This window comes from Melospiza georgiana, chromosome 2 (genome assembly GCF_028018845.1).
Source record: "Melospiza georgiana isolate bMelGeo1 chromosome 2, bMelGeo1.pri, whole genome shotgun sequence".
Lineage (NCBI taxonomy): Eukaryota > Metazoa > Chordata > Aves > Passeriformes > Passerellidae > Melospiza > Melospiza georgiana.
In genome coordinates this window covers 117,809,289-117,826,294 of record NC_080431.1, presented here as the reverse complement: position 1 = coordinate 117,826,294, position 17,006 = coordinate 117,809,289, and the positions used below count along the sequence as shown (strand labels likewise).

At 47.8% G+C, this 17,006-nt stretch overlaps 1 protein-coding gene across 2 annotated transcripts in view; it reads right to left on the bottom strand.

Annotated features, from left to right (window-relative positions):
• Nucleotides 1–11,093, bottom strand: part of KCNJ6 (potassium inwardly rectifying channel subfamily J member 6) — a 171,624-nt gene extending 160,531 nt beyond the window's left edge. Inside the window, exon 1 of one of the 2 annotated variants that reach the window (XM_058019207.1) lies at nt 10,889–11,093. The gene's annotated coding sequence lies outside the window, so the exon portion shown is untranslated. The remainder of the gene's footprint in view (nt 1–10,888) is intronic. The other variant, XM_058019206.1, reaches the window with a different exon arrangement.
• Between the last annotated feature and the right edge of the window lie 5,913 nt (nt 11,094–17,006).

Here is a 17,006-nt window from a genome sequence, read left to right as displayed (position 1 = left end):
CAACTTCAGATTTCACTGGAATGAGAAATTCACCTCAAGCCAGAAACTGTTGTGGAAATTTCAAGTTTTTCCTCAGTGTAATTTGCAAACAGTGAAGTTGGATTTTTCTCCCTCTCCTGCTCACAAGGAGGGTGCCTGAGGCGTTGTTTTCAAGAACAAAATGAAGATTTTTCTTGCCATTCCAGTTGCCACTGTTTTCCAACTGCACAGCCCAGCTCCTGGGCTGGTTTTTGTCTTGAAAATTATGGGGTGGCCCTGCCTACACATTTGATGGTTTGAACATCACTTGGCCTTTTAATGGGCTTTTTATGGACTGGTTACTGCCATAAATTGTCAAGAGCCCGTTAGTGCACGACTTATTTCTGGAAAACTTCATTAAGGGGAAGTAGGAATAACTCTGTCTTTATTCTGCATTTCTAAAAATAACATGTAAAACATAACAGATGGCTTAATATTTTTATTTCACCATTTCAGCTGCGCTCACCTCGACCGCTCTTGACTGACGTTCCACGCAGGTGCCAAGAGCCATTAATTTTAAAATAAGCTGCTTTGAAATCTGTTTTCATATTTACTCCCAAGTCCACGCTTTGGACCCAAGGCAGGTTGGTTTTAATTAAAGATGCTGCAGGAACAGTCGGGATCCTGCAGTAAATGTTTGTGTTGATGCACACCCACCTCTGTTGGAAATGGGCTCGTTAATCCTGGGGAGCTGCAAAACCCCCATGGGAGCACCGTGTGCCCGTGTGGTGGCCAAATGGGAGAAACTCCATCTAAAATCATCACAGTGGGAAAGGATTTGGGGTATTTGCAGAGGTTTCTGGAATGTGCTGGTGGGTCTCACCTTCCCTGGCTCTGCTTTTACAACAAAAAGCACAAACGGGGGCAAACCTGAGGCTGGATTGTACAAATATTTCTGATGGCAGCCTGAAGGAATGGAAGCTGCATGTCAGACCTCTCCCCCCTACATACCAGCCTGTTTAAAATAAATTTACATTTAAGGTCTGATATGAAACCCCTTGAAGTGAAGGGAGAGACTTTAATGCTCTTTGACTAAAATGCACTTAGCAGATCTCATATTTTCTGTGATTCTATTTCTGTAGCAGCTTTGGTGGGTTTTACTATTCCTGAGCATTTCCTGCAAGGCTTCCTCCACTTTCTTTTGTTATTATTATTTCTGCTCATGGTAATATCATAAATCTTTTCCTCTGCTGTAATTCTAAGTCCCTACCTGATTTTCCTGCTTAAAATTCTCTTCTAATATTTGAGTTGTGCCCAAACCCACCAGCCTGGCTTCTGAAAGCAGCTGGAATTAAAAACAAAACAACAAACAAAACATGAGTTCTACTCTTTACAAACATATTATTATTATTATTATTATTATTTTTTTTTTCTTTGATTTAATGTGGTATTTCTCTTGAAATTCTGGAGGTAAATTATCTGCTGTCCTTGTGTCTTATTCCGTGGAAGAGCAAACCCTGCTGGAATGCAGAGTGTCAATACCAGGCATTTGCTGTTCATACACAGAAGGTTCTCCTTCTTTTCTGGAGAGTTTTTTAAAAATAATTATTCAAGGAAAAATATTTTCTGTGTATCCAGAAGGCAAATGCTCTGGTAGTATTGGGTCAGTGAATTGTAGCTTAAACCACAAGTTTGCCACTTGCAAGGGGTAGAAAATAATGATCAGCAACATCCAGATGTTGTAGGTCACCTGAATTCCAGGGAACCATCACAGAGCTGTGGAATGGGAGCCTTTATGATCCAATCCTAGGGTTTGTTTTTTTTTTTTTAATGCCATTTTTCCTTCTCTCTCAAGCTCTTCTCCTTCCCACCCCTTCCAAATTTTAACCATCTTATATTTTATTATTATATTTTTATATTATGTTTTTATATTTCTAGCTTTCCTTCCTCTGGCTAGAAATTAAGAACTCAGCCAGACCCAGAATTTGGAACTGCAGCAGAAGTTTAGGGTCACCCTTAAATCTTCAAGTCCTGTTTTAGGGAAAAGTTTAGTGGTGGAGAATGTGTGGAAAACATCTACAGTAAGTAAATTCTTACTGAGAAAAAAAAAAAAAAAAAAAAGAAAAAATACATTGTAAATGTCCAACACATAATTACAGCCACCATCACTAGAATATTCCAGATATTGATGGAATATTTTCTCGGTCACTACGATGTTCTGCTGGTTTCTCTTGCAGGTTTTAGTGGGAACTTTGGTGTGTTTGGGGGAGGTGGATTGCCACTGCTTTGTTTGTAATCATGGAAGGCTTGGGATGCACTTTCTGCTTAAATGTAATTATGCCTGACAGATAGAACCCAGCAGCTCCCAAGGATTGCTCACATCCCTGTGGGACACTCGGCTGAGACAAACATCTATCCAGTTTATTGAACATGATGGAGCACCTGAAGGACTGGCATTCCTGTGCAGAGCCACAGCAGCCCTGGGTTTGGAGATGCTGGAGAGGCAGTGGGCTGGGTGGGATGTGCCCAGTTTGCTGGACACTGGTGGCACTGGTGGGCTGGGATCCAGCTGCCTCCTGCTCCTCCTGCCCTCTGCAAGTGCTGCTGGGTGAAGGTTTGATAACCCCCAGTTCCCATTCAGTGGAGAACTAAATGAGACATTTTATTTACTTCTCATCTAACAGCTCTGCTCTCCTGTACTTGTACCAGACAAAGCCAGCAGCACACTGAGAACACACCAAAACTGGCATAGCTCCTTTCCTTTCCTTTCCTTTCCTTTCCTTTCCTTTCCTTTCCTTTCCTTTCCTTTCCTTTCCTTTCCTTTCCTTTCCTTTCCTTTCCTTTCCTTTCCTTTCCTTTCCTTTCCTTTCCTTTCCTTTCCTTTCCTTTCCTTTCCCTTTCCCTTTCCCTTTCCCTTTCCCTTTCCCTTTCCCTTTCCCTTTCCCTTTCCCTTTCCCTTTCCCTTTCCCTTTCCCTTTCCCTCTCCTTTATTTCCTTGAAATTTCCTTTCCTTTCCTCACTGATCCACAGCCTGCTGCAGTTGCTGGCAATCCCGAGCTCATTAAGCAGCCTCTGTTTTTAATTAATTAAAAGTGCCTCCTTCTGTTCCCTTGCCCACCTGTGCCCTCCCTGCTCCTGCTGTTGGTTCCAGCTCTGAGAGTCCAAGGCCACCTCTGGGACCACTGAGCCACCTCAGGCTGCAGCTGGAGGGTGTCAGGAGCAACGTGAGATAAAAATAAGCCTGACTTTACATAAACCTGGTGTTTTTATAAGCCAGACAGGAGGGGAGTGCTGCAGGACAGCACAAGGGGGTTCAGTGGGCACCGTTCTGTGAGGGAGCTCTGGAGACAGGGATTCATCTCCCACCCCTCCTGCACCTGGAGATGTTGATTAAATTACTAGAGAGGCATCCCATGAAACTTGAGGCAGCAAAGTGTGGCATCTCTAGAAGCCCCCTGAGGTCTTCGATGGAATGAAATCACTTTTTGGAGTTGCCCTGCTCTTTTCATTGATCTCATTGCTTCCCTGACAGCAGGGGGAGGCTGAGGGGGATGTTGGTCACTTCTCCCAGGGAACAGGGACAGAAAAAGGGGAAATGGCTTCAAGCTGTGCCAGGGGAAGTTCAGGTTGGACAGCAGCAGGAATTTGCCCATGGAAAGGGAGCTCAGGCCTTGGCAGGGGCTGCCCAGGGAGCTTTGCAGTGCCCATCCCTGCAGGTGTGCCCTGGAGGTGGCACTGAGTGCTCTGGGCTGGGGATAAGGTGCAGACCAGTCACAGTTTGGACACAATGATTTTTGAGGTCTTTTCCTGCCTTATTGATTCCAAGATTCCATTCCAAGCTACTCCAAGAAGCCCAGGGAAGCTGCACTTGCAAAGCAGGCAGTGCTTTTTGGAGATCTTCCTGTGGAAACCTGGCCCCACGGAAATCGATGGGGAATTACCTCTGCCTGTCCAGACAGCTATTGAGCTGTAAGGAGCTTCTTAATTACAATCATTTAACATAAATGCTTCTTTTCAGGAATGGGAAATTGATCTGGCAGGCTGATAGAAACTGCAGGCTCTGTGTGCCTGCAGGAGATGGTGGGAGAAAAAGCAGGAAGGTAGGAAATACCCTCCTCTCATTCTTCAAACAACTGCTCTGAGAAATAATTTGACAATTGCTCATTGTTCTAATGAACCCCTGCTCTTGATTATGATAAATACAAAATTACATGATAATTTCTCCTCTGCTTTCATTGACAAAGTTGTCTGTATTGACAAGACACAATGAGATTATTTTTTACAAATGGGAAGCAAAAAAGCAGAGGATTTCCTGCAATGCTGCAAAAGTGCTCTGAGCTGGAGAGGCTGAAGCAGGGATGGTTGTGATAAAGCACTGCAGAACTGTTGATTAGAGCATTGAATTAACGATGCTTTCGTGCAGGCTCTCATCATGCCATGAGTTCCCTCAGCCTCCTGTTTCACCCTCTCAATCTGCACATCATTGTTTTCTTGTCCAGAAGTGTTTTGGAGGTTGTTTTGGGGGATTTTTTTTTTTTTTTTTTTTTTTTGTTGGTTATTTGGGGTTTTTTGGAGACGTTTTTGTTTGTTTTTTGGTTTTTTTTGAGAAATCAACACAAATGCCAGCACTTTGCTATTATCAGAAAACAAGCCCCAGTATTCTGCTCCAGAGAGTCCCAAAGAAAAAGTCCTGTGCACGTTGGCTCCCTCAGATCAGCCTCCAAGAGTCTCTAGAGAGGAGAGCAAGGTGGGGTAACCCAGACCAGCTGCACAAACTAAATGAGACATTTAGTTTGATCTCCAGTGCTTGTCTCTGAAATGCCATCACTGCTGTGGCAGTGGCAACCAGACCTGGGGCTGCTCTTCCTGAAGGCACAGCTGGATTTGAAGACCCAACACAAGTCAAAGGATATGAAATTAAATTAAATGAAATTAAGTCAAGATTGAGGCAGTTTCTGTGATGGGTTGTGGAACTGTATCCAAGGGTTTATTGAAGAAACTCTCCCCACTCAAACTCTCTAACCTCCTTTAGCCATGGGGCACGTGAGTACCAGACCTCAAAGCCAAATGGAAAAGTTCACATTTACAAACTCATAAAATTTGTACCCCACACTCATAAAATCCCAGTGATGCCTCAGGTTTGAGCTTTTCTATTTTTCACATTCTGTGCTGCTTCAGTGTGTGGGTCTGGGTTCACATTCAGGGATGGTGAGCTCTGTGCACAGAGCAGGGACACAAAACAATTCCTGCTCCAGCTGGGCACCAAGGACAAATGAGCCAAATCTCAGCCCAGGAGCACAAACCCCGTGGGCTGGAGAGAGAAAAACAAGCAGGGTGGGACTGCAGGGCTAAAGCTGGAATGGGACAATGAACTGCAAGGTGCAAATGGAGCAGAACTGATCCCAGGGACAGAGCCCGTGCCCGGCCGTGCATTTTGGGGCCATTTTGGTTCATCCTGGGTGCAGCCCTGGCTGGGCTCTGGTGCTGCCCAAGGTGCATCCATGGAGGAGATGCTTTGAATAAATCCCTGCTTTATTCTGGAGCTCTGTCCAGCCTCTGCTCTAGGTCAGCCTGCACAAGGCATCACCAGAATGATTTGGGTTGGATGGGACCTTAAAATCATCCCCTGCCATGGCAGGGACACCTCCCACTGTGCCAGGCTGCTCCAAGCCCCAATGTCCAGCCTGGCCTTGGACACTTTCAGGGATCCAGGGGCTCCACAGCTGCTCTGGGCACCCTGTTCCTCAGTTTTTGGATGAGTCAGAGGCTTTCTGGGGCTGGGAGGTTTTCCTGAGATGTGGATGTCCACAGAGGTGTCAGAGTCTGAGCTGAGCTCCCTCACTGTGGGCATGGCCAGAAAGGGTGGGGAGGTGGCAGTCAGGATTCATAAGAAGCTCCCTGGTATCAGTATTTGAGCCTTCACTGTCTGCACTCACACACAGAGTTATTAATGCAGATGGTTTTAAAAAAACCCTTAAATCTCCGTGGAATCATAATTTACTCGTGTGCATTGCAAGCTGTGTGTGCAAATGTTCAGGGTTTTCTGGCTGCAAGGCAGGCTCTGCCCTTGGATGGACTCTGTTATTTTCCCACCAGAGTGAGACAAGACAGTAAATACTCCTTGGAAGTAGATAATTTCCAGCTGAAGACTGGTGGATATTGTAATACAGACTTGCAGCTACCATTAATGTCTAACCTGAGGTTGTAACTGGAAAATAGCAGCAGAATGGGCTTTTGCCTTGTGGCTATTTTTTAATTCAAAGCTCTCCTGAGTAATACTCTAGAAAAAAACTTCTCTGACCAGCCCTTGGCACTTATGTTAAAGCTTCTTGTGCATCCTCTGGCATAGATTTGGGTTTCTTCATTCAGGGCTGTGGAGAGCCCTTGCACTCATGAAGATTTTCAACGTGTTCAAGGCCAGCCTGCATGGGACTGTAGGGTAGGTTCCCTAAAGCTGGAACAAGATGATTTTTAAGTTCTTTTCCAATCCAAACCATTCTTTGACTCTATAATTCTTCAATTTCACTGGGCATTGTGTGACTCTGAGGGTAGAAATTGCCTGGTTTTGAAGAACTTGAAAATTCCCTGCTTTGTTATTTTTTGTCCTGTGTCTGAGGACAGGATGTTCTGCTGGCCATATGCAGGAGCTCGTGAATAGAGTGCAGAAAATGCACTTTAATGAGCTTTTCAAATGGAAGCAAGGTGTGTTTGCCCAGCTGCCAAACTCCCCTGGCCCTGGGGGAATGAGGAGGAGCTGATGGGTTCAAGGAGGAGTTGAAGCTGCTCTGGGGCTCCTCATGGTCAGGATCCATACCTGCCATGCTAAGGACAGAAAAGTTCCAGTCCCTTCACAAGGATTTTGATCCCAGAGGTTTTTCCTCCTCCAGAACCTGCTGATCCCATTGGTGTCCTGCGGAGTGTGGGGTTGGGGTGGGCTGGTTTGGGATGTCCTTTTGGCAGGGACTCCACAACTCAATCATGAGGCTCTGTCAGGAGTCCTTGGGCATCATTAAAAATTGCAGCGCTGTGTGGAAAAAACTGGATTCAACAACCTCCGATTGTTCCATACTTCTATTCCAGCTATTAATAAAACATAAAAATTGTATTTTCAACATCAGCAGCATTCTAGCAAAGCATCAGGAGAAAACCTCCAAAAACCAAGCAACTGAAAGCCAAAAAAAAAATCTTCCAGAAAGTCAAGTGGGAATGAGATTAAAACTTTTCCTTTGGGTTTGCTACCTGGTAAATCTGGGGTTTGTTCAGAAACATCACATTTTGCACAATCAATATATTAATATTTATATATTGATATATATAACTATATGTATATAATATATAATATATATAATGATATATTATTATATATATAATATCCTTATATATATATATATATATGTATATAAAATATCCCCTTAATATATTGAGAATCTTGTTTTCTAGCATCAAACTGCCTCTACCAGTAAAAACTGTACATCCACATAAATGTAACACATTAACCTAAACCTTATCTCTTTTTAAAATCTGCCAGGGCTTCATTGTCCCATACAAAAAGTAACATCCTGGAGCAAGAAGGTGATGGAAGCACTGAACAAGGCGAAAAGCTTTTAACAGCAATGAAAATCAAAGAAATTATGCAATAGAAATGGGATCTTTGCAATGCATCAAGCAATAACATAAATTAATTTATTTGGGAGAGCGTTAATATGAATTATTTTACTTCTTGCTTTTATAGAAGGATATAAACAAGTCCTGAATAAAACTGTTTTTATATGTAAAAATACCATGAGAAGGTCATGACAAACACAGTAATCCTACACCAACAGTGTCCAGAGTTCCTGAGAGGTGAAAGAAAGAACATAAAGCTTACACCTAAACCTATTGTTAAATATGTGAATATATCCCTTGTGATGGGGATTTTATGTAAATGTAAATGACATTCCGTTCCTCTGACATAGTTTGAAGGAGAGATCTTATTTTCCTTCCAAAAGTGCCAGGTTTCAACAAAACGACTACAAAGCAAGGCTCCAAACACATGCTTGTGAAAAAAAAAACCAAGTCTTTTCTGCAGTGAAATTGTGTATCTTGGGGAGCTCAGAGTGAACGTGGTGCAAATGCACTGGCAGGAATCCCACGAGGAGCTGAGCCCTTCTCCAACTGAGGCTGTGGTTGTGGGGCTCTTGGGCTGGTGTTGCTATGATTAATCCTTTCCTCATTTGCTTATGAGGCGAAATCATTTGGTAACGATCTGGTGGCATTGTTGTGACGCTGCAGGAGCCCTGCCTTATGTAAGGAAATCAATAACCTCAAGTATTGCAAAGGCTTTGGGAGCTGCCCTCAGCAAGAGTTGGCTCCTGCTACTCCTCATTTCCCCACAGGAAAGTAATGAGTTCCCCATCTTGTGCCCACAGCTCAGCCCTTTATTCCCATATTCCCTGGGAGACAGGCTTGGAAATGGGAGGCCCAGCATTAAAACATCCAGCTCTCCATTCCCATAAAGGCTTAACTCATTAGTTCACTCCAGAAGCTGAGTTAGGGCAAAATGTGGATTTACAAGAAAAAAGGATTTGTTATTCTCAGCAAGGAGTCCCTGCGGGGAATCACGGGATGGTTTGGGTTCAAAGGGACCTTAAGGATCATCAGGGACACCTTCCAGTATAGCCCCACCCTGGGCATTGCAGGAATAAATAAAAACCCCAATGAACTCTCACACTCGCCTAGGACTCACCTACGTGTTTGTCTCTTCCAGAATTCTTTGAAACAGAGAATTTATAAGCAAGAAGGAAGGCAGGCAGAGCAGGAAACCAGTCGTGGTGTGATTTGATAGATTGCTGATAGTTAAAGCACAACCCAGAGAGGCCAGGGATCTGGAATCCAAACCAATAACTCTCCATGTACCTATAGTTTACTGCCTATCAGCACCGAGGCAAGATCAAATAAATTTCCTTTGCTTAATGAAAAACGAACATCCTGACACAGCGAACAGCCCAAAAGTGACTAATCCATCTCTATCTCCCCCTGTGAATAGTATTAATTATGTTGTTTGCTTTCCTAGACTAATTTTTTCCTGGTCTGAGGTAATGACTGCATATGTAGCTGCTAGGACGAGATAGGTACAGGTGAGCTGAGCCAGTGATTTACAACCCACCAGAGCAAGAAATGCATCCTGCCTAGTGCTGCATTATCACCAACCCAACACTTCCCCTTTTTCTGTTTATTAAACTGCTCCCCAGCTGTCTGAGGAGAGGAGGGCTCTGTCGGGAGGGGTTTTTGCAATGAGCTGGCCACAGGTGACCGGCACAAACTCCGCCTGTGCCCCTCAGCAGTGGGACAGCTCCCTGAGCTTGGGAATTCCCTCCAAGTGCTTTTCTCCGCGAGTTTCCCGAATGCAGGCAGAGCAGCCGAGGTTGGGCATTTCTCAATTTCTGCAGGGCATTTCTCACAGTTCCCTCCCTCCCTTCACGGGTGTTGTGTGTGTCCAGCTGGGGGTATGCGGTTACCTGTAACATCTTACAGAGAACCGCTGCAAAACAGCCCTAAAAACCAACCCCGAGCGAGCTGCTGGGAAATCTGTCATTTTTTAACCTCTTTGCTCCCAGCTCCTGCATTCGCTCCGCTCAGGAAAGTTTGGTGGCCCTGCCCGAGTCCTCCCCTGGCTCCTGGCGCCAGCAGGGAGCGGCTCGGGGGGGATTTTAGCAGCGGTGGGGGCTCCTCCCGCTTTTCCCAGCGCGGGATTCCCGCTCCAAAGCCCCCGAGCCGCGCATCCCCCGCGCATCCCGCGCTGCCCGGCCGCTGTCCGCGGTGCTGGAGCGGCCCCAGGCAGAGCCCCGGGGATGTCGGAGAGGTCGAGGAGCAGCGAGGGAAAGGGAGGCACCCTAAGCATCCCAAGCAGCCGTGAGGAGCAAGCCCCGAGGCAGATTCCCGGAGAAGATGCTCCGGGCACGGCGATGCGGGAGCCCCCGGCTCCCCGAACCTTCGGTGCCTTCCCCACCGCGCTCCCCCGGCCCTTCGAACCCGCTTTCACCACGAGAGGAAACTTTTGTCCGTGGTATCTTTGTCCCCACCTTTGGCACCGCGCCTGGCCGGGAAGGGACGGCGAGGGCCGGGGGCAGTGCAAGAAGGGGGGAATGGAAGAAGGGGGCAGTTCTCCCTGTACTTATTTATTTATTTATCTCTTTCCTCCCTCAGGTCGCCATGGTGATACCGAGCTCGCTCTCCCTCCCAACAAGACGAGACGGGCACCCCTCCGTGAGCACCCCCGTGTGCCCGGGGGACGCTGTGCCCTCCGTGCCCGCCGCTCGTCCCGGCTCGGGCTCCGCTCTCCGCCCGGCCCCGGCTCCGCTCGTCCTCGCCCCGCTCCCGGCGGAGAAGTGAGACGGGAGCGGCACAAACAGCATCGTCCCCCTGCTCAAACAGCATCTTCCCCCTGCACAAACAGCATCGTCCCTCTGCTTTTCTCCCCTTCCCCGCTCTGAAGTTCTCCCCGGCTCGGGCACCGCCGGGCGGGACGCGGTTCCCGGTACCGATCCCCGGAGCCGGGGGAGGCGGCGCAGCCCCGGCCCCGTCGGCGCTTTTGCCCGAGGGCGTAGGGATGGGGCTCCCTCTCGGGAGCGACGGCAGCGGGAAGCGGGGGGACATCGGGGCCGCCCCGCCGAGCCCCCTCGGCCGCGGTTCTGCCGCCGCCACCTCGCCCCCGGCCCGGCGGGCAGCGGCCGCTCGCCCCCGGGTTACATAAGGAACGCGCCGCGCATCCCCCGGCACGGCCGCCGTGCCCGCTCGAGGGGCTCGGGGGGCTCGGGGTGATCGGGGAAAGGCGATTTTTGGGGCAGGGGATGGAGATGGAGAAACGCGAGGGCACGGGCAGCAAGCCCGCTTACCCCGAGCATCCCCCGCGCAGCAGCAGCGTCCCCTCGGGCAGGGCAGCCCCGCTTACCTGGCGGCTGCTGTCACTCCATGCCGGCTCCCCGCGGGACGGGACGGGGCAGGGCGGCTCTGCCCGGCGCTGCGGGGCTCCGGCTCCGTGCGCTCCGGCTGTGCGAGCGCCGCTGGCTGTCACACGGCCCCGAGGATGCTGTCGGGCGTCTCCATTCCCCACGCCCGCTCGCCCACCCCCGGGGGCCGCGGGGCTCGGCCGGAGCGGGGCCGTGCGGGGCCGTGCGGGGCTCCGAGGGGCTGCGAGCGGGGCTGCGCTGGCCCGGCGGGCGCGGAGCGGAGCGCGGAGCGGAGCGCGGAGTTGGCGGCGGCGGCAGCAGCGCCCTCTGCGGGCGGCGCGGGGCGGCGGGGGCGGCGCGCTCCTTCCGCGGGGGCGGCCCCGCTCCGCCTGCGCCGCCCCCGCTGCGCCCCCTCCGCGGGTGGATGGATGGAGGGATGGATGGAGGGATGGATGGAGGGATGGAGGGATGGATACCCCGCGCTGTCCCTCCCGCCGCGCTGTCCCTCCCGCCGGGATGCGGCTGCCTCGGGAGCGTCCCGCCTACCGCGGCGCTGCGCCCTCCCCGCGCAGGAATCACGGAATGGTAGAACGGGTTTGGGTTGGAAGGGATCTTAAATATGGGTTAGTGCCAGCCCCCCCCCCCGGCCGTGGGCAGGGACACGTTCTGCTCGCCCCGTTTGCTCAGAGCTCCATCCAGCCCGGCCCCGGAGCTCCATCCAGCCTGGCCTCAGAACTCCATCCAGCCTGGCCTCGGGGCTCCATCCAGCCTGGCCTCGGAGCTCCATCCAGCTCAGCCTTGGAGCTCCATCCAACCCGGCCCTGGAGCTCCATCCAGGCTGGCCTCGGGGCTCCATCCAGCCTGGCTCTGGAGCTCCATCCAGCCTGACTCTGGAGCTGAGCTCCATCCAGGCTGGCCTCGGAGCTCCATCCAGCCAGGCCTCGGAGCTCCATCCAACCTGGCCTCGGAGCTCCATCCAACCTGGCCTCGGAGCTCCATCCAGCCCAGCCCTGGGCACTGCTGGGGATTCAGGGGCAGCCACAGCTGCTCTGGGCACCCTTTACCCTCATGGCAAAGAGAGAACCACAGGGGCATCCAGGGAACACCAGGGTTTGTGTCCCGCAGCTCTCTGGCGCATAACCAGGGCTGATCTCACACCCATCCCCTTTGGGGCACTTGCCAGCACCTTCACCCCTCTCCTCATGGATGGAGCCTTTGGCATTGCTCTCCCACTCCCAGGCTCGGCTGAAATCGGCCAACAGCTCCCACATTCCTGCTTGGAACAGCTGCCAGGTGAACAGGCAGGTGCACAGCTCCAGACATCAACAGATACTTCAACATTCTTTGCTGAGAAAACCTGGCTGGAAAGTAGAGGCCTGTTGTCCTTTCAGACATCATCATCATCATCATCATCATCATCATCATCATCATCGTCATCCTCCTTCCCAGACCACTCCACCCGCTGAAAAGCTTCACCTCTTGTGTCTGCACTGTGATAAATTACCCATGTTCCAAACTCTTGCCCCAAGTCAGAGGGAAGCAGAATGGGATTGTGGATTTTCAGGTAAAGCAAATGATAACAATTTGCACCTTCAAAAGTTCCTCTATAATTTTTTGTCTTAGATTAGCAGCAAGCCCAGCTCCACACCCCATCTGTGCTCTCTGACCATGGATCATCAATGATCTAATTTTTTTCTCCTTCTGAGAGAAAAAAGCAATACTTTAAACCAGAACCACTTTAGCTTGTAAAATCTCCTTATTTGCATTTCCTTTCTCACCTCACCCTTTCTTCACACCTTCCTACATTTCCTAATGTACTTTCTGGGAGTAATTTCTTTTTTTCTCTCTGAAATCTCATTTGAATCTCATGCAATTGTGTGCTGGATGTATTATTATATCATCTTAGGTTAAGAAATGGCTGCATTCTTGTTCTTTCAGTTTTTCCCATAAAAGGGAACCTGGCTGAAAAGAGCAGCATGAGGCCTCTTTTTCCTGGGAGATTTGCACAATTCTTAATTTCTTCCTGCAAACTACTGTTCTTTAAATCTCTTCTCTTGTGCTAGGACCAAATCTCCTGGAACAGGAGCTGTTCTCCAAGCTAAAGATGCTTTTCTAGATCCTGCTCTACTTGTTACTCATTTTTTCCTGCTTTCATTTGCCAACAGAGCAGGAAAACTGGGCACATTCAAAATGGAGAAAGTGTTTATGTGAAATGAAGATATTTAGGATCTTATCCTTTCTGCCTTCACCATCCTGACACAACGTGATGGGTTTAACTCTATAATTGTTAAATATTTCAGCAGAAGCAGCATGTGAATGGTTAGGTTGAGCTTGGAACCATAACAGCATCATTTAATTGCACAAACTTATAAAATCCCAGTGATGCCTCAGCTTTGAGCAGATTCTGTGCTGCTTCAGTGTGTGGGTCTGGGTTCACATTCAGGGATGGTGAGCTCTGTGCACAGAGCAGAGACACAAAACAATTCCTGCTCCGGCTGGGCACCAAGGACAAATGAGCCAAATCTCAGCCCAGGAGCACAAACCCCGTGGGCTGGAGAGAGAAAAACAAGCAGGGTGGGACTGCAGGGCTAAAGCTGGAATGGGACAATGAACTGCAAGGTGCAAATGGAGCAGAACTGATCCCAGGGACAGAGCCCGTGCCCGGCCGTGCATTTTGGGGCCATTTTGGTTCATCTTGGGTGCAGCCCTGGCTGGGCTCTGGTGCTGCCCAAGGTGCATCCATGGAGGAGATGCTGTGAATAAATCCCTGCTTTATTCTTTAGCTCTGCCCAGCCTCTGCTCTGGGCCAGCCTGCACAAGGCATCAGGATCAGCTTGAGGATTTTGGAATTGGTTTTGAATGGTTAAACAGTGGGAAAAGCAGAGGAATGGCTTGATGGGAGGGGATGGGCACATCCTACTTTAAATGCTTAAATTTGGGTTTTAAGTTAGGATTCTGCTCTACTCAGGCCATTGAGGAGAGGATCCCACAGAGGTCAGAGCACCTTAAAGAAAACTTCAGTTCTGATGTGCCCCTGCAGGGTTTTGCTCTCCCTCACCTCCTGTTCATTCTCTGGGGTTGTGCAGACAGATTTTATGGAGACAAACACCATAAACCAGGCTCTGGCACATCCTTATCCCCCTCCAGTTTTCATTTTGCCAAAACAACAGAGCATTTATACACAGAGAAATCTCTCACCACCACATACCTAGGAGGGATTTTTGGGATATTTGCCACTGGTATTTCAGTGAACCCACAGCTCTCAGGACAAAATGGGAATGCAGGCAGTATTCCCATGACCTTATCCTGCAGTTTGTGCAGATTCATGTCGGTGTGATTTAATTCAGGACCACTGAGCTTGGCAAAGAGCTCCAAAGTCATCAAACCCAAGCTGTGCCCCATCCCCACCTCGTGCCCAGCCCAGAGCACTCAGTGCCACCTCCAGCCCTTCCTGGGACACCTCCAGGGATGGGCACTTCAAACCTCCCTGGGAAAATGAATCCAACACAGGAAAAACAGATTTGGACTCACAAAACTGGGCCAGAGGCATTGGTTTTTCTCTTCAAGTTCTGAAATGTTGACTATTCTTGGTGTACATTCCTCCTTACCTCTGAAAGGGATAAGTAGCTAAAAAGTAGTTAAAAAGTATTTTAAAATTGGAGTTACTACTACAGCCAGTAAATAGTAGTTGAAAAGTAGTGAAATCCAAAATGTGCCTGCATAATTTTGGCCACAGAATGGTGTTTGATACATAAACTCTAAGCTTTAATTATTTTAAAGAATCCGAGTTTTTATCCTGTCTCAAAGGATCCCTGTTTATCTGCGAGCCTAGAATTTCCCACAACCACAGCATTTACCTGCAGATATCAAAAAAATAACTCTTGTGCACACCAAAAATAATCTGATTTTTGATTAAGATGTGCACTTTGACAGTCCTGGGGCTGCCTGTGGCTCTTTAGGTGCCACCATAAACCAAAACCCCGATGAAAACGAAAAGCTGGAGCTGCTCCTGGAGGTCCTTTCCAACCTAGAGGGTTCTGTGGTTCTGTGATCAGGCCTGGGGGTGTTTTGATCTGCAGAGGGAACAAATCATTGGCAGCTTGGGAGAAGCCTTGCCTGGAGCTTCCTTTGCTCCTCCTCTTGTTATTACACTTTCCCTGCCTGGCCTAAAAAGTGTAAGTCTAGATATTGCCTCAGCCCATATGGCAACACTGAAATATTTTTTTTATTTTTTTATATTTTTCCTGCACAGCAGCAAGGGAAGATGTGGTTGGAAATGTCTGCTTAAAGATCAGCTCAAACAGTTTTGGTTCACACGAGCTGATGATGTTGTCAGAGGGTCAACATTTGCTAATCTGAGGGGAATTTTAAATCCTCAGGAGGTTTTTTTGGTGTGCTGGAGCTGGGGGAATTTTGCAGAGCAAGCCATTAGGAGCTGAAGGGAAGATAAGGAGAGACCAGTGGGTGGAAGCTGTCTGGTTTTGTTTTCTGGCAGGAAGAATACCAGAGGGAATTCTCTTTCCCAGCCTACCACCCCCATTTCTTTCCCCCCTTATTTGCACATCAAGGCCTGATTTTTTTGGTGTCTAACATTTCCATGGTGCAATCTGGCAAACCTGGTGCAGATGTGAAAATTCTGATATTTAAGGTTGCTTTCTTTCCCCCATTTTCCCCCCTTATTTGCACATCAAGGCCTGATTTTTTTGGTGTCTAACATTCACATGGTGCAATCTGGCAAACCTGGTGCAGATGTTGTGAAAATTCCGATATTTAAGGTTGATTTCCTCTGCAAAAGCTCCTCTTTCACTTGCTAACCTTCCCATTTCTGGATGTCAGGCTATGGAATGGCTATAAATACAGAGTTAGGTGTCACAGCTGCCAAAATTTATAATGGAGAGCTTGGCAATAACCTTCTCCCCTTTGCCCTTTCTCTCTCTCCTGTATTTTGCAAGTCTAAGTCTATCTTTTTCTGATATTTTTGGATAGAATCTAACACAACAAAGCAACTTTCCAGCCTACAACTGAGTACTTTGGTAACAGGGGAGCAAAACAAAGCAAGTAAGTCAACCTAAAGCTATTGATCTTCATGGGGCATTATAAAAGCTGATTATGTAAAGCTGTTCTGCAAGCAGAGACTCAATGGCAAGCCTGGAATTTCACTGCATGCAGGAGCAAAATCTCCCCATCTTTCTCCCAATATTCCATTTGCTATGGAAAAAAACCTTCACAGATAATGGAACTTTGTGTTTTCTCAGTATTCCTCTTCCTTTGCCACCTGCAGGGCAGGTACCAAACATGTGGAGCTTTTCTGTTTCCTTGTATTAGATTTGATAAATTAATTTATGTTTATTTTATTTTATTTTATTTTATTTTATTTTATTTTATTTTATTTTTTATTTTTATTTATGCCCCTATACTCCTTATATTTATTTATATATATATATATACACACACACACACATATATATATATATATATACATATACATATATATACTTATACTCCTGTGTTGAGTTCTCATTTCAACTCTTTAAATCCCAAGTGGTTTAAATCCCTTCAGCTCTCTTCTTTGGATGCCATTTCTTAAGCAATGGTGAAATTTAATTTTCAACAGGTAAATTTTTGTCATGTGGGCCAGGTTAAACATTGAATTTGTGGTCCTAATTTTATTTATTACAAAGCAGTCACAGAACCACAGAATATTTGGGGTTGGAAGGGACCTCTGGAGATCCAGTAAAGCTCCAAAGAGCCCAGTCCAGTCTGTCACTGCTTCTCTGTCACTGCATCTGCTCTTTCCTCCCTGTTTCCTCTTTCTCCTATTTCTATTTGAGCCTCCCATCTCCTGAAAATCCATTCATAAAACCTCTCAGCTCTGTTGTGCTGTTCTGAATTAGGAATACAGGCCCAGAACCAATGTGCAGGGTGATGGGATCATGTCTGCCCTGGGCTGTGCAGTTCCTTTTCTCCAGAAATACCTGTGATTTCTGTTTATCATAAACCCAATCTGGTTATTTATAGTTTTTTTTCCTTGTTGTTTGGGTGTTGTGGGTTTGTTTGTTTGTTTGTTTTTGTTTTTTTAAATTCCTGCTACAACTCCTGGACAATTACTCACTTCTCTGA